A 15,570-nucleotide genomic window follows, 5' to 3' on the forward strand; every position below is an offset into this window, starting at 1 on the left:
CACTCTGTAGTGTTTTTCAGTGAGTTCTATATATGTATGTACCTTCAGAGCACCCTGAGAAAATAAGGCTCGTGCATGCTATTTCTCAACCCTTTTGTTGTTCAGCAATTCTCTCCACACGGGCAAATTTGGAGCCTCTTTTTCTGACCTCTGTTTTTGAAGTGTAATGAACCAGGTGAAGATTGTAATCTTATAGACAGCGGCAGTCTTTCCACCAGCTCTCTGTTCTCTCTTCATGCAACAGACTCTACCTATTTAGACTCTCCCTATGCAAGATCTCCCTGTGTCTGTTTTTGCTAGCATGTCTTGTTTTGGGCATTTCCATATGATTCTACTCCAATAGGCAGTGACATAGACAGCCTGCTATAGCAGCAGAAAGGCCCAACTCTGTCCATGGCGTGTTTAGGGTTAATGTTGCATCGGTGCCTCCTGATTGCCTGGCTAGTGGAGTGACCTTTCACCCGTTGTAGGGCAGGGCGTGGAGCGGAGAGAGGAGGGGGGTAAAGGGCAGGTGGGGGCGGCTATCAGGTATTCTAAGTGGGAGGGGGTCCAGTAAAAAAAAAATAGATTTTTATCAAGTCAAATGAATGTATTGTGTTAGAGGTTTCATGATGCTTGCATCTAAACCAACGTAGATCATTTTAAGATTGTTCAGTTGGGATCTCTATACGCTTCAATATGAGGTCCTAAGCCTAGCATGAAAGTGCATCCTTGTAGATGTGTGGGCTAATATAGTCAACATGTTTTCCTTGGGGTAAGTTGAGCCAATGACCATGGGGTAAGTTGAGCCATTGGTTGAGCCAATGGTTGAGCCAATGGCAAGTTGACCAAATTGAAGTGTTTTCTTCCCAGGCGTAATGCAAGGAATTATCGCTGGGATATGAGGTAACAACAGGGCCTGGCCTATGTTAAAAGTGTTAAATAAAGTACACAATGTTTGTTAAGAGTTAAGCCTGTGTTAAAAGATGCCTAAAATGATTGAAAGACAAAAAGGTGTGTTGAATTATGTTTGGGAAATAAAGATTGTTATGGTTTTAAAAAGGTAGTGATAATATTTCATTCAGTACAGAAATGTGTAGGCGGCTTAACTTACTCTGTCCTGCGGATCAATTTACGCCATATCCGGGGTAAGTTGGGCATAGAGACCACTTTTTTGGACAAGCTATGTTTTAAGAACTGTAAGGTTTACATGAATTTCCAGGGATACCCACCATACTGCAATATATGTAGATATATTTGTTAGAAAGAATACTATATTTCGCTTGACGGAGTGATGCTGAATGTAAAAAATGGCTCAGATTACCACACTCTTCCCTATATCTTGTCTCATGTCAGTGCTCCTTGCTTACACTGTATGTTGATGAAGTCATTTAAGCCTCCATGTTTTGTTGAGAGCTTCTTGGGTGGTAGTAAGGCTATTTCACAAAGAATTGTGATAAACATACATCCACTACTTGTTTCTGAGTAGGTAGCTCCTTGGCTCTCATTTGTCCTGTCTTGTGAAATGCCTTCCTGGAGTCATGGGCACCAACATCCTGGTATGGACTGCATGGAATCTCCGTCAAGATGGCGCCAACAGACACGGTCTCCCTGTTGCTAGCTTTGCTGTGTACATTTTTTTCCCATGTTATTTCTTACATTATTTTCTCAGAACTTTTCTTGTATTATTACCTTCAGCCAGAAATAACTTTTGGACATTAGATCGGTGGTCACTCACCAGAAATTCTAGCAGAAATTTGTTTGCATACCATCCACCGCTTATATTACTCGCTAACGTTCAGTCCTTGGACAATAAAGTGGATGAGCTCAGGGCAAGGATCTCCTTCCAGAGAGACATCAGGGACTGTAACATACTCTGTTTTATGGAATCATGGCTCTCTCCGGATATATTGTCCCCGTCCATTCAACCAGTGGGGTTCTCCGTCCATCTTGCGGACAAGAAGAAAAAAACTCTACCGGAAAAAGAAAGGCGTTGGGTTTTGTTTCATGATTAACAAAATACAAACTAGCCAAATATGAACTTTGCTCTGCAATAAGGAAGGCCAAAACAAACCACAAAAAACACCTGAAAGCACAATTAACTGCCAATGACTCCAGATCAGTCAGGAAACATTTACAAGAGATGACAAATTACAAAAAACAATCCTCCCCACTTCAAACGAGGACCCTGACCTCCCCAGACAAGCTCAATGTGTTTTCTGTGCGCTTTGAGGAAACAAGTGCATAGACACTTAACCCCCCACTTCACGTACCCCCCCTCCCGACACCATTCACCATACAGGAGGATGAGGTGAGAACTGTTTTCAAAAAGCAGAACATAAGGAAAGCCGAAGGGCCGGATCAACTTGCCCCAGCTGTGCTCCACCACTGTGTGGAACAACTGGCTCCAGTGTTCACTGACGTTTGTAACATTTTCCTTATGCCATTGTACAGTACCACAGTATCCACCATCATCACTGTCCCCAAATCACCCAAATCACCCTGCCTCAAACATCTGAGCCCCATCGCCCTGACTTCAGTGGCCATAAAAGCGTTTCAATGCCATGTCTACTTAACATCATGCACATCCCCATTGATGGATCCACTCCAGTTTGCCTAGAGAGCTAATAGGCCCATTGAAGACGCTGTCGACCTGGCATTCCACCACAGATTGCAACACCTGCAGACACCTAACAACTACTTACGCCTCTTGTTCATAGACTTTTGGCTCGGCCTTCAAAACCATCAATCACCACAAACTATTCACTAAGCTGAAGGACATGAACATCAACCCAGCTATGTGCCACTTGATACTGGACTTCCTGAGGAACAGAAGCCAGACTGTCAAGGTAAACAATCTGACATCTCAACCTCTGACCCTCAGTACTGGTGCACCACAAGGTTGCGTGCTGTCCGCTCTGCTCTTCTCCCTCTTCACGAACCAGTTTACATCCCATGAGACCACAGTTGAGGTCTTTAAATATGCTGACAACGGCACAATAGTCAGCTTCATCACAGACAACAATGAAACACACTACCGCCATGAAGTGGCCTTTTGCCTTTTGGTAGGCCGTCATTGTAAATAAGAATTTGTTATTAACTGACTTGCCTAGTTAAATAAAGGTTAAATAAAAAGTGGCTCAGGCGGTGACGTAGTGTAAGGACTACGACCTCATGCTCAATGCCTCAAAAAACACAGAGATAGCCATAGACTACAGGATAAGAAAGAACCCCAAGGTCATAATCACTGACCAACCAATAACCTTGATAGATTATTTCAAATTCCTTTGCCAACTCCAACCACATCATCAAGAAGGGCCAGCAGAGGCTTTACCTTCTAAGACAACTGAAAACGTACAGGGTCAGCTGCTGGTTCAGTTTTACACAGCCATCATACAGTGCACTATCATATCATCCATTATATTTAGGTATGGGAACATGGACAGTCACATTGAGAAGATACTACAGAGGGTTGTGTCAAATGCCTTCAAGATCACTGGCTTTGACCTTCCCTCTGTGAGCTCTCTGCACACCAAGCGCACATTCAAATGTGCGGAAATAAATCATCAACAAGCCAATGAACTCTTTCAGCCCCTACCCTCTGGAAGGTGTTTAAAAAAAGGTTTTCCCCCGCAGCAGTCAGAACGTTGAACTCCCTTCGCATTGGTTGTATGGCAATAAAGTATATTGTATCTTGTAACGCATGGTGTGATTGTGGTAATGTACAGGAACTCAAGTCCTTTTGTTCTCTCGATCTGGAATCCTTCACAATTAAATGCCGACCGCATCACCTCCCGAGATAATTTTCTTCAGTCATCATCACTGCCATGTATATTCCCCCCAAGCCTACACCGTGACGGCTCTCAAGGAACTACACTGGATTATATGCCAACTGGACACCGCATATCCTGGGACCACATTTATTACAGCTGGGGACATTAATAATGGACATCTGAGGAAAACGCCACCGAAATTCTATCAACACGTGTTACACGCTGAACATGGACCCTGGCGCTTTGCTACTCTCCCTTCCGGGACAGCTACAAGGCCCTCCCCCGACCTTCCTTCTGTCACGACTTTCGGCCGAAGTTGATGCCTCTCCTTGTTCATTTTTGTTTTTGTTTTCATTTTCCATTTGTTTTGTCTTTTGTTTTCTACACACCTGGTTTCAATTTCCCCATTACATGTTCATTGTTTAACCCTCTGGTTTCCCCCATGTTTGTGTGCGTGTTTGTTTTATTGTAAGGCTGTATCTGACGGCTGGTATATTGTTGCCGGGTTATGTTATTTACGCCATTTATTTCGTGGTACCGGTATTTTTCCAGCTCCATAGTGTAGTATTTATACTGGTATTTTCTTGTATTAAATACCTTGTCCACGCATCTCAGCAATCCTGCGCCTGACTCCTTTCACCAGTTACCCACAGCCTTGCTTGACACCTTCAGCAATTTAGAACACACCTCCATTCTGCTCCTCCCCACCTATAGGCAGAAACTTAAATAGGAAGCTGCCATGAAAAGGACTGATCAACATTGGTCTGACCAATCGGAATCTATGCTTCAAGATTGTTTTGATCACGCAGACTGGGAAATGTTCCGGGTCACCTCTGAGAATGGTATCAACGTATACACTGACACGGTGACTGGGTTCATCAGGAAGTGCATAGAGGATCTTGTTCCCAATGTGAAAATTAGAACTTATCCAAGCCAAAAACAATGGACAGGTGACAGCATTCCCGCAAAACTGACAGTGCGAACCATCGCAGTTAACCATGGAAAGGTGACTGGGAACATGGACTTGCACAAACAGACCATCCACAACCTCCGTGAGGCAATCAAAAAGGTAAAACGACAGTACAGGGACAAAGGGGAGTCACAATTCAATGGCTCAGACATGAGACGTATGTGGCAGGAACTCAAATTAAATCAAATCAAATGTATTTATATAGCCCTTCGTACATCAGCTGATATCTCAAAGTGTAAAACCCCAGCCTAAAACCCCAAACAGCAAGCAATGCAGGTGTAGAAGCACGGTGGCTAGGAAAAACTCCCTAGAAAGGCCAAAACCTAGGAAGGAACCTAGAGAGGAACCAGGCTATGTGGGGTGGCCAGTCCTCTTCTGGCTGTGCCGGGTGGAGATTATAACAGAACATGGCCAAGATGTCCAAATGTTCATAAATGACCAGCATGGTCGAATAATAATAAGGCAGAACAGTTGAAACTGGAGCAGCAGCACGGTCAGGTGGACTGGGGACAGCAAGGAGTCATCATGTCAGGTAGTCCTGGGGCACGGTCCTAGGGCTCAGGTCCTCCGAGAGAGAGAAAGAAAGAGAATTAGAGAGAGCATATGTGGGGTGGCCAGTCCTCTTCTGGCTGTGCCGGGTGGAGATTATAACAGAACATGGCCAAGATGTCCAAATGTTCATAAATGACCAGCATGGTCGAATAATAATAAGGCAGAACAGTTGAAACTGGAGCAGCAGCACGGCCAGGTGGACTGGGGACAGCAAGGAGTCATCATGTCAGGTAGTCCTGGGGCATGGTCCTAGGGCTCAGGTCCTCCGAGAGAGAGAAAGAAGGAGAGAATTAGAGAACGCACACTTAGATTCACACAGGACACCGAATAGGACAGGAGAAGTACTCCAGATATAACAAACTGACCCTAGGAACTCCAGACAGTCACGGATTATAAAAGGAAAGCCAGACACGTCGCGGACACCGCCGCCTCACTCCCAGACGAGCTAAACACGACGAAGTAAACATACAGCTTCACGAGGACTGTGTACTCTCTGTCTCCGTGGCTGACGTGAGTAAGTCATTTAAGCGTGTTAACCCTCGCAAGGCTGCTGGCCCGGACGGCATCCCAAGCCGCGATCTCAGAGCAGGTGCAGACCAGCTGGCTCGAGTGTTGTCAACATGTGCTTCAAGAGGTCCACCATTCTTCCTGTGCCCAAGAAAGCGAAGGTAACTGAACTAAATGACTATCGCCCCGTAGCGCTCGCTTCTGTCATCATGCAGTACTTTGAGAGGCAGATCACTTCCCCGTTACCCGACACCCAAGACCCACTACAATTTGCATATCTCCCAAACAGATCCACGGAGGTCGCAATCGCCATTGCACTGCACACACTGCCCTATCCCACTGTTTGCGTGTGTGTGCGTGTGCGTGTGAAAAGGTGGCTGTTTTTGTAGTGTTGCTCTTCTTTTCCCCATCTTCACCAACACCAAGGTGGACAATGATCCAATTCCTGGTGGTTTTAATTTACTTCAGTAGCCCGCATGTTCTCTCTCTCTCTCTCTCTCTCTCTCTCTCTCTCTCTCTCTCTCTCTCTCTCTCTCTCTCTCTCTCTCTCACACACACACACATTTGGCATAATCAGCTTAGAACTGCAACCATGGGCCAGGTTCCCAGCCCACCCCATAAAGACAGCACACACACACAGTCAGCTTTCCTGACCACCATTCCCCGGATGTATAGGCTGTTGACCCACACATTACAGTATAGGTCATACAGGATCTTCATTTTTTGTTGTTGTAAGTTTGCTACAGCAGGAAAATGATCCTGCACAACAGGAAATGTGAATAATTATGTGGATTATAATTAATGGACATTTTTGTAGGGGTTGATGCATTTTCCTCAATGGAAAATCAACGCTGACATTTCAAAGTGGAAATGACAAACTTCAGAAGACTTTTATAACCTCAAATGCACTCCAAGTTGAAAATGTCCTGCATTGCAGGAGAACTTACTATGCCCTGGAGAAACCGCTTGAAACCAAAAACATTCCTTTAACATGTTGAACTTTGTTAATATTGCTAAAATTAGAGATGAAGGATTTGAAGTATTTTAAAAAATAGATATTTGTTTGTGTCACTATCAATACTACCAAATCTCAAGGTATGATTGAATGGTAAGCAATATCTGCATCTGTCTTACTATTTCATTACTATTAACAACATATCATAAAATCAAGGTGCAACAACAGTGTCTCCCAACCATCGTTTGGGACAATTGAAGGAGGAGTGTGGGGCTTTAGGGTGTACGTTGTATGGCAACCTAACAAGACACTTATGAGCCAATTATTGGAATGAGCTTTTCAATTAAGTGATTACAATTCGCATTTAGCGCCATCGTTCTCTCTGAGCAGAAGCTATGGTGCTGCAAAGCTACATCCCTTGCTATTGTATGGCCTTGTTGTAACAGTTATTATCTGGAGCCTTTGAGCTTTGTATGGTGAGAGTGGATTTGGTTTCATTTATGGTGGAGATTCAGGCTCGAGTTCCATTGCGTCCCTGAGAAAAACTGCTACCTCTTTTGAAGGGAGTAGGCAGCAGAGAAGGGCTGGTAGGGATGTGAGGTGTATTCAGCTAAGCTGAAATGTTGAATTATCGCTCAAAACAAAAACAGTATTGGATTTAGCGTTTGCTACGAACGTTGCAACTTTAGGCTTTCTGAATGCAACGTTTGTGGAATACAAAGTTCGAACAAGCCGGTTGTGGATGTAGCCCTAAAAATTGCGTGTTGAAATGATTTCTCAACGTCAATGTTGACAGACTGGTCTTTTTTAATGTGAAATCAAAACATGAATTCATTAAAAAAAATTAAATAACAATAAGGTTTTATTGTCAAATTCACCGGATAGTTGCAATGAAATAAGCATCAAGTTGTAAATACCAGATAAAATCTACACATTATGTCGTCTACACGCATAAGGTCACGCATAAGGTCAATCACAGCTATAGGAAGAAGACGTGAGCATTTTGACTGAAGGGCTTTATAGCAGTAGTACAGAGCCAACATATATCACAGCTTTGGCAGTCCGCTGCTTAATCTCATTACCCTACTGCTCTATAGACTCTTAGACAAAAAAGGTCCTATCTAGAACCTAAAAGGGTTCTCCAGCTGTCCCGATAGGAGAACCCTTTGAAGAATCCTTTTTGGTTCCAGGTAGAACCCTTTCCCCAGAGGGTTCTACATTGAACCCAAAAGAGTTCTGCCCGGAGCCAGAAATAGTGTACATAGGAGCCGTTAATCAGTAGCCCTGTTTTATTTGATTTTTTAAGAGGCACCTTTTTGAGGGCCCCACCCCTTTCCCTTCCTCCATCTCTCGCCCCTCTCCTCTGCTCTCCACATGCATTGAGAGGAAGTTAGCTGGGAGTGGGGGTGTGTGCACGTGGGGGAGGGGCGCAGTGCTCGGAGAGAGAGGGAGAGAATGCAAGCTGCTGTCTTTGAAGCCTATTGTTTTTTTCTTCTCTCTCTCTTTCTCTCGCTCGCTCTCTCTATCTCTCTCCCTCTCTGCATTTCATTCCCTACTCCCCCATCATCCTCTGAGCTTGGTTGCTGATTGGCCAAGCTACCGAGAGGGTGAAATTAGGCAGGAAGTAGCTCTGGATAAAAAGAAAAGGCAAAGCGGTGCTACATGACTGAGACTTCCTGTGTGCTCCATTTCCTGCTTGACCTTTCACCTTGCCCATGGGCCCCACATAGTTAATTTGGTGGGATTTGGAGGTCTGCAGCTACCCTGGTGCACGTGTGTGTGTTAGCATGTGTGTGTACTTCTTTCATTCCGCTGAGTTGGTTGAGTTGTCGTGGGCCCCTTTGCTTGGTAGACTGTATATGTATTGTTGTTGTGTAATTGTCGCTATTCTTCGGCTACGCCATCTTCCCTAAAACAAATTTTGGCCTCCATTTTCAAAACTCCATGGTCTGTTGTAGTTATACTCTTAAATGAAAAGGACTGTAAGGGTTACTTAGGCCAACCACCCCACTGACTTAAGTTTAAAAGTGAATCACATAATCACAGTTTGTATGTGTGTATTTGTGTTGGTAGGTGTTTACAGTATGTTAGTATAGTCGTGAGTATTTTATCTATGTGCCCTTTTATTTTAGCAAGTGTGTTCAGACCTACATTTATGCCTTTGTTGGTTTTTGACTGCATCTTGTAAATCAAGGGGCATCTACAAAGTCTGTATGCACTTGATGCTTGTGGTGTGGGTGTGTTTGTGTTTTCAGTACACATAGTGTGTGTGTGTGTGTGTGTGTGTGTGTGTGTGTGTGTGTGTGTGTGTGCGTTCAAACGTGACTGTGTGGAGCCTAAGTGACTGTGTGGGTGTGTTTAAAAAAAAAAAACATAAAAAAAAAAAACTTTTTTACAATACAAATTCTGATGTATGTGCAAATATGCACATGTGCGGACGAGTGGGTGTGTTTGTTTTTAATATGCTTGGTGGGTGTGTGACTTGGTGTGTTATGTGTGGGCGTCTGGGTGTGTGTTTATGATTATGGGCTATGGAATGCTCCTCACTGTTTTTTCCTTCCACCGGGAGGACGGCCGGGTCCTCCAGCCCTGCTGAGACTGTCCCATCATGCATCGGTGAGCCACCGGTGGGGGGGCGCTCTAGGGACCTTTCCAATGCTAAACAGACAGCCTGATGGGAATGGGAGGCGAGCCACCCAAGGCGACATGCATGCCTGTGTAACAGCTCTCTGTGAAAATCGCACCTCCTCTGTGTATGCATGTGTGTATGGTTGTGTAGATTTTACCCCTATGTAAAATTATCTGAGGGTGTGTGTGTTATGCAATTGAGCCCGAACTTGGCACGGGAAGTTTTTTTTTTCTACATTTGTGGTTCCTTATTTGTAAAGTCTACAGTATGAAAGTAAAGGTTTGAATATTGTAGTTGTGTTTGTTTATTAAATGGTGAGGTGATACTATAGAGCAGAGTTCTCCAATAGGCGGCCTGCCGGTGATTTTTTTTTTGCCCCCAAGGTTTCTGAGCAAAATAAAAAAGAGAATAAATAAATATACACTACCAGTAAAAAGTATGAACACACTATACTCATTAAAGGGTTTTTCTTTATTTGTATTACTTTTTACATTGTAGAATAATACTGAAGACATCAAAACTATGAAATAACACATATGGAATCATGTAGTCACCAAGAAAGTGTTAAACAAATCAAAATATATTTGAGATTTGAGATTCTTCATAGTAGCCACCCTTTGCCTTGATGGGGGCTTTGCACACTCTTGGCATTCTCTCAACCAGCTTCATGAGGTAGTCACCTGGAATACATTTCAATTAACAGGTGTGCTTTGTTAAAAGTGAATTTGTAGAATTTCAAATCAAATCACATCAAATTTATTTGTCACATACACATGGTTAGCAGATGTTAATGCAAGTGTAGCGAAATGCTTGTGCTTCTAGTTCCGACAATGCAGTAATAACCAAAAAACAAAAAACTGCATAGTTTCCTAGGAACGCGAAGCGAGGCAGCCATCTCTGTCGGCGCTGGAAGTAATTTCTTTCCTTCTTAATGCGTTTTTTTGCCAATCATTTGTGTTGTGACAAGATAGGGGTGGTATATAGAAGATTTGGTAAAAGACCAAGTCCATATTATGGCAAGAACAGCTCAAATAAGCAAAGAGAAACTACAGACCATCCTTACTTTAAGACATGAAGGTCAGCCAATCCAGAAAAAGTATAGAACTTTGAAAGTTTCTTGAAGTGCAGTCGCAAAAACCATCAAGCGCTTTTTTGGTCTGATGAGTCCAAATTTCAGATTTTTGGTTCCAACCTTTGTATAGACGCAGAGTAGGTGAACGGATGATCTCCGCATGTGGGGTTCCTACCGTGAAGCATGGAGGAGGAGGTGTGGGTGCTTTGCTGGTGACACTGTCAGTGATTTATTTAGAATTCAAGGCACACTTAACCATATTTCTGCAGCGATATGCCATCCCATCTGGTTTGCGCTTAGTGGGACTATCATTTGTTTTTCAACAGGACAATGACCCAAACACACCTCCAGGCTGTGTAAGGGCTATTTGACTAAGAAGGAGAGTGATGGAATGCTGCATCAGAAGATCTAGCCTCCACAATCACCCAAGCTCAACCCAATTATGATGGTTTGGAATGAGTTGGACCACAGACTGAAGGAAAAGCCGCCGACAAGTGCTCGGCATATGTTGGAACTCATTCAAGACTGTTGGAAAATATATATATACAAAAGTATGTGGACACCCCTTCAAATGAGTGGATTCGGCTATTTCAGCCACACCCGTTGCTGACAGGTATATAAAATCAAGCACACAGCCATGCAATCTCCATAGACAAACATGGACAGTACAATGGCCTTACTGAAGAGGTTAGTGACTTTCAACGTGGCACTGTCATAGGATGCCACCTTTCCAACAAGTCAGTTTGTCAACTTTCTGCCCTGCTAGAGCTGCCCCGGTCAACTGTAAGTGCTGTTATTGTGAAGTGGAAACATCTAGGATCAATAATGGCTCAGCCGTGAAGTAGCAGGCCACACAAGCTCACAGAATGGGACCGCCGAGTGCTGAAAATAAAAATCAGCTTTCCTCAGTTGCAACCCTCAGCTTCATGAAATGGGTTTCCATGGCCGAGCAGCCGCACACAAGCTTAAGATTACCATGCGCAATGCCAAGCATAGGCTGGAGTGGTGTACAGCACGCCACCATGGGACTCTGGAGCAGTGGAAACGCCTTCTCTGGACTGATGAATCACGCTTCACAATCTGGCAGTCCAACGGACTAATCTGGGTTTGGCGGATGCCAGGAGAATGCTACCTACCCCAATGCATAGTGCCAACTGTAAAGAATAATGGTCTGGGGCTGTTTTTCATAGTTAAGGCTAGGCCCCTGGCCTGCACAGTCAACCCCATCAAACACCTTTGGGATGAATTGGAACGCTGACTGCGACCCAGACCTAATCACCCAACATCAGAGCCCGACCTCACTAATGCTCTTGTGGCTGAATGGAATAAAGTCCCCACAGCAATGTTCCAACATCTATGTAATTTTCGTTATTGGACATAAAATGCCAGGAAATTATATTGAAAGTACATTTACATTTGAGTAATTTAGCACACTCTCTTATCCGAAAATACTTACAGTAGTGAGCTCCAAGTGATTATAATTTTTGAAATCTGTTCCCAAGTATTCCCATGTGTAAATAGAGGGATATGTGATCGTACCCCGATGTTACCAAGGCATGAAATGATTGTGTTTTTGTAAAATACTGTATCTGTTAAGGATTCTTGTGGTCAATTTGCAGTGTATAAATTATTTAGAGCTATGTCCCGGCACCCCGACCAAGGAGAAATCAGCCCACGGCTGAATGTAATTGGGGACCCCTGCCGTGGAATCCTATCCTTGAATGAAATGTTGCGGGATAGATCTTCAAAGGAGAGATATACAGGAACCAAAATTGATGACATGAGTATAATGGAGGACAGAGAGTTAAGCTATTCAGTTAGGACCTTTCGAAACCTCCAGCAAGTCAATTTTCCCTTGCATAACCAATCAGTGTCTTTACAACATGTACACACTTACGTACATTCAAACACACCTTCTCTCTTTGTCACAGGTCTGTAGCAAACGTGCTCCCTGGCACTTTCACTCTTCCTCATTTTCAATGTTTGGGATGTCTGTCCTTTATAGAGTGCTCTCTCTCTCTCTCTCTCTCTCTCTCTCTCTCTCTCTCTCTCTCTCTCTCTCTCTCTCTCCTCCCCACCTGCTGTGCTTCTCCCACCCCACCCTATATTCCCTGACCATTCTATTCTTTCACATGGTAAACTACCTCCTCCTTGCCCCTCCTATGAGACAATGCTATGGTCTCACCCCCCCCCACCTTCAGACCAATAGAGTCTCCTGATCAGTCTTAAAGGCCCTTCCCATTTGACCCCACAAGCGCAAAGCTGTGGGCTTGAGGCTTCTAAGGGTCCAGGCCCCTCGTCTTTCTCCCATTGTCCTGTTGGTACCACCACAAGCTATATATGTTAGATGCTACCTCAAGGACAAAGTCAGTAACACAGACATAAACATTCCTTAAGCTTCAGCTGAGCTTTGTTTTTCAAGAATTTCAAATGTTTGTTCCTTTTGGAGTATTTGCTATGTGAGGTCTGGAGCATGTGGAGGAAGACCACCCCTGAAGGGAAGAACAACAACAGATGAATGGGTGCAACCATATTGTCTCCTCGCCACTCACCCATCTTCCCCTCCCCTCCCCTGTCGTCATGGCGTCAGCCAATGAGGTGCCTGGGAGTTGGCGGTCAGTGTTGTCTAGGTTCATTTAATTTAACAGTTGGTGTGGGTGTGGGGCCGATAGTTGAGGGGGGTTGAAGGGGCAAATGTGAGTTAAGTGTTGGGTGGGGGAGTATGTAGATGTGGGGGTTGGGTGGATGGTTACGTCTATTGATGTATTGATTTGCGGGACAGGGACTTTGATGGATGAAAAAGGGTTTTCGCCGAGGAGGAAAAGTACCAGGAGCTTGGTGGCCTTGGTAGTTCTGCTCACTGCACCATCCCACATTCTCCCCTAACCCCCCAGACCAGCCCGCCCCCATCACACCAGGCCTAAATCTCAATTCAAAGGCTCACCCATCCCCCCTCACAAATAGCCTACCGTGGGTGGTGAGGCCTGAAGCTCGGCCATGATCTTGGCTGTTGATTTGGTGGCTTTCACAAGTTTACCCAAAATGACCAAAACTATTTGTTTTCAAGACTTTGTGGTGGCCTTCGAGTAACTGAACCATTCTATGTGGCTAAAGAGTCGTTAGTGCCTTAATGGTTACAGCACATTCAACCCATTGCTGAACTACCATCCAACCGTGTTGCACAGGAAACAGGAACATCATCACCAAAATGCCCTGAAACCTTTCGGAATGTTGCTGCTCTTGAAAACAACCTGTGCCGTGTTTGTATTGGGTGGCTTTATGGTAATATATGTGTAGAATGTCATTTACCTGAGGCCCATGAGCTTAGATTTGCCCTTCCATGTGTTTTGTCGTGCAGAGCCCGAGAGGCAAGGCAGGGAATTTTTATTGGGTTGTGTCTCTCCTGGGTGTGGAAACTAGGGTTCAGAGGTCACCAGGGGATTGCCACATATTAACCCTTTACAAACCAGCAGAGCAGTGAGCTGCCCCTCCCGTATGACCCCTGGCGCCCATTCTCTCCTCTACACACACACCAAACACACACACACAACCTCTCACATAGATCATTAGAGCTCCCTCTAGAGTTTCAATCAGGACGCTGGCAACCAATTCCCAGCTCTGTGTTTCAGTTGCCCTTAGGCACACAGATCTAGCATGAGCTTACCCTCTAAAATCTGGTGGTAGATGCAACCTTACATCTAGCAGTGACGTCATCCTACTCCCAGACAGAGATCCTAAGGGGTTAAATCAGGAACATTTGATAGGCTACTAATACCTACCTGCTACCCCTCCTTGTCCTCTTTTCTCTCCTCTCTATATTCCCCTGATCTCCTCCACTTTGCCTTCTCTGTGGCCAAATCTTTGAATACATCTGTGAGTACTACTTTGGTACTGAGTGGTTCAATATATAAGTTATTCAGCTTGTTTGTTTATTCTTGTATTTTGGGGAACCTTGATGTTGTTATGGCAGTTGTCCTCCCCCTGCTCCAGTTCTTTCTCTCTCACTCCTATTTGCGCATTGTGACACTCTGTCCCTTTCTCGCATGCGTTCCCCTGCAGTCAACTCTCTCTCTCGCTTAATGCCAACCTCACACACTCTCTCCCTCTACTATACTCCGTAATAGTTTGACTCCCTCTCTCTCTCCCTCTCTGAGTCCAGGCCAGCAACAGGCAGCGGGATATGCAAGCTGGCAGATGCTGATGAGATGAGACACACACACACACACACACACACACACACACACACACACACACACACACACACACTTTCAGCGTTGCTCATGTGTACTGAACCAGGATGTTTAAGCCTGAAACACAAGACTGCCAACCGTGTGTGTCTGTCTGTCTTTCTTGACAGCTTGTCATAACTTTCAATGGAGGATTGGCGGTCAGTACAATGGAGCTCATCGTTTTCTTTTATGGTCACAGACTTCTCAGTTGAGAGGCTCAAAGTATTGGAGTTGTACATATATAAAATATATGGAGTAGTGACACCGATGCTCTTTCCTCTCACAGTTGCTGCAGGCAAACTGTGATACACTGGTATTTTATGATGCTGAACTGCGAACCAGAGAACACAATCATGCTGCTGATTCAATGAAATAAAGAATGACGTTTTACCAGTTTGGTAAATTTCCATGTAGGTTTACAATAAAAAATATTCCGAATTGGATGGTTAATTGAGTAATAATGCCCGAGAAACTGGTGTTTGGAGGATATATTTAGAACACAACCCAGTCGTTAGTTCTAAATGTTCTATTGCCATACTGGTTGGCAACGTTCTTATCCCTTGCTTGCTAGCTAGCCAACTACGGCTAACTTACAGTCATGTCAAGAAATGCAGCCAGAATAACAGCAAAGTAACTGCATTTGCATTCTAGTGACAGTTATTTGGATACATCCATAACAATGAGCTAATGAGGCACAATTTCGCCTGGCTTTGAAAAGGTGGTCACTCATCAGGACACTGTTGTTCAGAGGAACTAGACAACAACACAATCACTTCAAACTGGAAGCTGGAAAGACTGCAAACTAGCTGCACTTTGTTTCTTTTTACATTTTGTAAATTGACAGTTGTTTATATCTATAAAAAATGATGCCAGCTGATTCATGATTTAGACTGGCTGAGAAACG

At 44.2% G+C, this 15,570-nt stretch overlaps 1 protein-coding gene across 1 annotated transcript in view; it reads left to right on the forward strand.

Annotated features, from left to right (window-relative positions):
• The window catches only part of LOC115110181 (insulin-like growth factor 2 mRNA-binding protein 1), a 59,891-nt gene that overhangs the window by 30,788 nt on the left and 13,533 nt on the right, over window positions 1–15,570 (forward strand).

This window comes from Oncorhynchus nerka, linkage group LG26, assembly GCF_034236695.1.
Source record: "Oncorhynchus nerka isolate Pitt River linkage group LG26, Oner_Uvic_2.0, whole genome shotgun sequence".
Lineage (NCBI taxonomy): Eukaryota > Metazoa > Chordata > Actinopteri > Salmoniformes > Salmonidae > Oncorhynchus > Oncorhynchus nerka.